Below are 6,480 nucleotides of genomic sequence, written 5' to 3'. Positions count from 1 at the left end.
AATACAAACTATAAATTGATTCTAATTAGATTTAATATATTCTTTTTGTTCAAAATGCCCTCTGTTAAAAGAATTTTATATAAAAATGGATCCATTTTAGCAAAATACAAAGGTAATAAAATAATTATTAAAATTTTATATTTTGAACAAGAAAACTCTCGATATATTTAAATTTAATTCAAATCATTTATATATCAAAATATCTTTGTATAAATTGATTTACTCAATATAAATCAAGAGTTAATTTATTTAATTTAAAAATATTGTGTATTTTGAACAAATATTATTTATCATTAATATATAAAATATTTTTATCATTATTAAAATTTAATTCAAACCAATTTAGAGTTTGTATCATTATTTAAAGATATTTTATACTAATATTTATATATTTTATAATTAAATTCACATAAAAATATTTTGATATCTAATTAAACTGATTTAAAATTTTAAAAACACTTATCAAAATTGATTTAATATGGACCGAACTAATAACTCGAGCTTAGAGAGACCTTATTACCATTCATGGAGTATATATAACACTTTCTTCTTCTTTTTTTTTTTTTTGAATTTTTGGAAACTTATATATTTTTCATATATTTTAAATTTTTAAAATAAATTTTAAAAATATTTATATTTTAAATTTTAGAGATTTTTATTTTTAACAATTTTAATTATTCTTATATTTTATTGAAAATAAGAATAGTATTTAACTTTTAAAAAATTATAATTGTTTATGTACTTTTAAAGAGTTTGGACCAAATTGTCAAAAATTGTAAATCATAAGGGTTAAAAGAGCTGTTTTACCTTTTTTTATAATAGTTGCATCATCAATTGTAATGGCAAAACTCACAAAGGGACCAAGATTTAAAAAAAAAAGTATAGGGAATCAATGTCTCAAAATTAAAGTATAGAGACTAAATTTTAAATTTCAGAAGAGGACCAAGAATTGAATGGGGTTGTGGTGCCCCAAGCCCGACCGAGACGAATCGACACGAATCAAAAACATCACATTAGCCAGTTACATGATTCTTCTTATCGACCACCAATCACACCGCAAACCAATCATCACACTAACATAAACATGCTTAAACAAGTAAACTTAAGTTTATTCAGGTAATTTGCATTTTATATTCTAGTTTAATTTATTAGAGATGGCAGCAGAATTAAAACGTAAGTCTTTTTAATAAACAATTTAGTTTAATCACATATTAGCAAATAATAACCTAAATTTTATAACCTATACTAAATGAGATGCACCTAACAATTAAATTAAAACTAAATACAAAACACAGTTCATAATAAAAGAAAATGAAAAATAACTCTACCTTCTAAGGTATTAAAAGTAATGAAAATAAAGATGAAACAAAAGTCGAGACCCTCCGAGTATTGTGTCTGCGTCTTAACCTGAAGGATTATCTATAAAGATGGAAATTAGGGGGAGTAAGTTGTAGAAGCTCAATGTGAATCCCTTTACAATAAACCAAGTCATACAATTATACTTTTAAACATTAAAACCAAGTCATATAATTATACTTTTAAACATTAAATAACATCGTACAACATTACCAAGAATAACAATCAATTATAATTATCCATCAATTTAAATTACGGTAATTCGTTGTAGCTACTTTAGTCCAGCAATAATAATATTCTCAAACATAGACAATAAACTGAGCCAATTTCAGAGTTATTCATATTGTTCACAAAAGATATATGCACATAAATCAGATCAATCGTTTCATCAAGTAAATTCAGTTATATGCACAAATTGACAAATATGTCATTCCAAAAATCTGTTTAAAACTCGGTTGCCCTACCCCCAACCACTAGCACTCCAAAATTGAGAGTTAACCCAAACTCCCTCCACCATCACTCCAATTTGTAGACTTAATACCATATTCGGATTCAGGTAATTGTAGATAAAAGTTGTTGATAACTACGAAAACACAACCATCTCAATGATAAGCGCTATCAGAGGGGTTGTGAGAGCACAATGAAAACGTCACAATTAGGATATATTGTAATTGTGGGTACACAACGAGACTATTGCAATTGGAATCCGCTGTAACTGTGAGTACACAACAAAGGATTAAATGCATGTTATACTACCTGTTCTTCCTTCGATCATATCAACCCAACCCATGCAAATGAAATATAGATACATTCCAAGACATTCAATCAATATATCATTTACTTTTTATCTCATAATCAATCAATAACAATCATGAATAAATCAAGCATCCAAATTTTCCAATAATTTATGCATTCAGATCATTCAATCGGGTATTCATAAAATTCATGTACATTTTTCACTATTCAAGCAATCAATCAAGAGTAATTCAGTTAATAAATTCAATCAGCCATAAATCTTGATGTTTTATGCCTAATCCAAGACCTAATTGCATAATCTAGTTCTCTAAATGTCATTAAAAAGCTAATCAGGCATTGATTTGAACAAAATAATAAAGAATATGTCAAAATTGAAATTTTAAGTTTCAGGGCCACACAGTCGTGTGATTGAACCGTGTGGATAGCCCTAGACTATGTGTGATATATAGTACAGAGGAAAAATAAAACACAAGGGCCACATGACCGAATAGGTAGGCCATGTGGGGAGTTTTAGACAGAAGCGAAGTTTTAGGGTTTCAAGGGGGACATGGCCATGTGTGAGGCTGTGTGTTCCACACAGTCTGGCCACACAGCCATGTGGTAGGCCGTATGCAACTGGGCAGCTTCAATTTTTGACTCGATTTTTCGTAAAATAATGCACACCTGACTTCCAAGGTCTTGTACGATGGTCCTCACGTCCAAGTATGATCCAGATTACCTACACGGGTCGTTCGATTGACAAAATGCAAGAATTAAAGACGAATTTCAAGATTTGGCGGGTTTTTCAACGATATCATAAAAGATTTGTAACGAATGAAAGATCTAACAAAAACAAAAATTTTCCAAAATTGATGAGATCTAGCCATTGGGGAACGAGAAAAACTTACCGATCTTGATAGAAATTTAGAAATTGATGTTACGAAATTTAATGATTAATGATAAATGATTTGATTTGGACTTGATCATAAAGTTAAGATTCAAGAACTAAATTTCCAGCAAGAACTTTGAGAGAATTTTACAAAAGAAGGTTTGTAGAAAAAATTGAGAGAAGGTTTGTAGAAAAAATTGAGAAAAAAATAGGGAAAATGATGGTTTCAATTTGGGTTAGGATCAAATAGGAAATCCTAATTGTATTAGGAAGTGTTTTATTAATTGGACTTTGAAAAAAAATAAGGGTTGTTTGGTAATTACCCTTTTTGGCTGGAATCTAGGAAAAATTAAAGGAAAAGAAATGAAACCAATGTAACTTGAACCTCTACTCAAGTGGATGGAAAGGATGAAGCTTGTCCATTAGGCTAATGCACATTCTATAGCCATATTTTAGCAAAAGTAATACATAAGCTACTTTAACCTTAGTTTCTGAAATGCAGAAAAATAAAAAGGAAAAGTGAAAAAAAAATGGCAGTTGAACCTTGGTTCTCATGGCTTCCTACTAAGTTTTTGACCACTAATACTAGGACTAAATTTATGATAATTTCGAAAAGAATTTGGTCTTATAGTTTTAGGGTGTTACACAAGTAATTTTAGACATACAAAGCCTAAAACATGCTTCTTCTATCATCATGCCACAAAATATAAGTAGGGGTAAAATTATCATTTTGCATAATGTAGGCGAAAAACATGTAAATCATGAATTTAATCCAAAAAGTGTCTTAGGCATTTTATATTAAATCATTTGTGAAAAATTAAACTTAAAACAATTATTAAAACTCTTTTAATTCCAAAATGAAGTTTAAGGATCTAAACGTAAATTTTCCAAAATATCCAGATAAACCATTTATGAAATTTAAGATTTACAAAATTAAATTCATCATTTAAAACCATGGAATGTACATTTTTAAAAATTTTTGTGGTGTTTAAGGCCTTCAATTTTATTGTATAAAAATCAAGACTTAATTGCAAAAGTTTCAAAACATGGCCAGATCACTCATCAACTACGTCAAGACGACGCGATTTTCCAAATCTCGATGTCGCATAGAGATATGCCCTCATCCCGATGATGCAATAAATGATGACCTCAAGAAAAATTTTGTTGATTCTTCCATCCTAGCTTATAGTTATTGCTATAGGGGTTATTTTAAGGTCTAGAATGATTACCCATAAAGTTGACTTGATCATGCTCCATGCTAGAACCGAAGGGTAAACGTTCTGAATTAATCATTCCTGCTCCATTCACATCAAATTGCACTATTGGGTTCACCTTCTTAGAAAATTTAAAACCATCAATTTTCTTATCAAGAGCTTCAACCTGATTGGCTAACATAGAAATTACATAAATATTAAAAACAACGGCTATTTTAATCAGTTTCGTTCTCATGACTTGCCACAGATAGTTATTCAGTGTCATCTCCTCCATAAAATCTTGAGCTACCTCAGGTGTCTTATTATTCAATGTTCTGCCAGCTACTACATCAATTAGTTGCCTAATCGATGGATTTAAATCATTGTAAAAGGTTTGAACTTGTAACCACAAAGGTAAACCATGATGAGGACACATTCTCAAAAGATCCTTCAGTCTCTCTCATACATCATATAATGTCTCCAAATCAATTTGAGCAAAAAAAGAGATGTCATTCCTCAACTTAGCTATTTTAGCCGCTGGAAAGTACTTCAACAGAAACTTCTCGGTCCTCTGATTCCAAGTCATGATAGAACTCTGTGGAAGTGAATTCAACCACTATTTTGGCTTACTCCTCAAAGAGAATGGGAATAACTGTAAGCGTATGACATCATCAGTAACATCATTGATCTTGAAAGTATCGCAAATCTCTAAAAAGTTAGGCAAATGAGCATTTGGATCTTCATCTTGCAACCCATCAAACTGAACATACTATTATACTATCTAAATTGTGTTCAACTCTAGCTCAAAATTGTTTGCAGCAATAGTTGATCTGACAATACTCGATTCAGTTCCAATCAGAGTAGGCTTAGCATAATCATTTACAGTACAAGGATGTAACAGCCCTCACCCATATCCGATGCCAGGATAGGGCTCAAGGGGTTGCCAGGATTTCACGTTCATAAACATATTAAATCAAGTCACTAAGTTGCACTCTAATTTAAAACTTTTCCTATATGTATATCCTTTCCCTTAAACAGGCCTTCGAGACCTAAAACATGTCTAGAGGCGGAGTGAGATCAAAATCGAGAACACTGATAAATTTTGGGCACCTTGGAAAATTTCTTTTAACTTGAAGTGTCACACGCCCGTGTGACTTGGGACACGCCCGTGCAATCACCATGTGTCCAAGACTTGAGCATTCTGTTAAATTTACACGGCCAATATACATGCCCGTGTGTTTAGCCCGTGTTCATATAATAGACTTACCATTTGAGATGCAAGGGACATATGACCATGCCACACGCCCACAGTTCTGGCCCGTGTGTCACACACGGCCTAGGCACACGCCTATGTACCCAACTGTGTAGACCCTATTAGGCTATTTTCCAAGCCTATGGTCACCCCCTTTTTAACACTTATACTTAATAAAAAAAACAAAGTAAAACATAATTATGCCCTCATAAATGATCTTTGCAAAAACTCATTGCATGGAAACCTCAAATTATTGGTTTCGTACATGCTAGGTTATTTCCTATCTTGTATTTATGTGCTGTCATACCAGTTTAATACATTAAAGATTGGCTCGTTCTTATGACTCATTTCTAATTGGAATTCAACCATCGCACATGATTACAAACTTGCATGGAAATTTTGAAGGTCATAGCCTACTTTAAAACAAGCCGATCTCTATGGTCATAAACAAAAAGATAGATTTATCTTTACAAGCCTTCATTTGGAAAATCAAATGACACATATAACAAAATACTCAACAGACCTATACATGCCATTGAACAATTTGGAAATGTCTTTATACCAAAGCTAGTCTATTTGATAGTATACTGACTCTCCAACCGTCCTCGAGCTCTGTGAGAGACAAGGAAAAGAGAGGGGTAAGCATTTTCATGCTTAGTAAGCTCGAATAACCAGAAAGTAAACTTACTAAGTAATTAGCATGCAATCAAATTGGGCAATAAATTCAATGAGCATAGGATGGCTTCCCTATCACTTACACTAAATCAATGAGTTAGTCACATAACAATGCACTATAAAATTTATCTTAGATGAGCTCATCATTCAACATCTCATTTGTATATATATATATATATATCACATTAATCTCGGTGAGTTTCTAGGAAATCTCGATGGAATACCCATTTACCGTCAATTCGTACAATGATCGTTTCAGATATGCACTCCCGTGAACCTCGCATCTTATGGCGGGATTACCAATCCAAGCTAAATCCCCCAATTTATAAACTCATAAAGTGATATCGGGATTACCAGTCCAGGTTAAATCCCTTATAATG

At 31.7% G+C, this 6,480-nt stretch overlaps 1 non-coding gene across 1 annotated transcript; it reads left to right on the top strand.

Moving 5' to 3' along the window:
* The first annotated feature begins 4,589 nt into the window (after window positions 1–4,589).
* LOC128284748 (small nucleolar RNA R71) lies at window positions 4,590–4,696 on the top strand. The gene has a single exon (XR_008275170.1). It is a non-coding gene; the product is annotated as a small nucleolar RNA R71 (small nucleolar RNA).
* The last annotated feature ends 1,784 nt before the right edge of the window (window positions 4,697–6,480 follow it).

The sequence above is a fragment of the Gossypium arboreum genome, chromosome 11 (assembly GCF_025698485.1).
Source record: "Gossypium arboreum isolate Shixiya-1 chromosome 11, ASM2569848v2, whole genome shotgun sequence".
Taxonomy (NCBI): Eukaryota; Viridiplantae; Streptophyta; class Magnoliopsida; order Malvales; family Malvaceae; genus Gossypium; species Gossypium arboreum.
The sequence above is the reverse complement of the archived record's forward strand: the minus strand, read 5'-3'. Positions and strand labels throughout refer to the sequence as shown.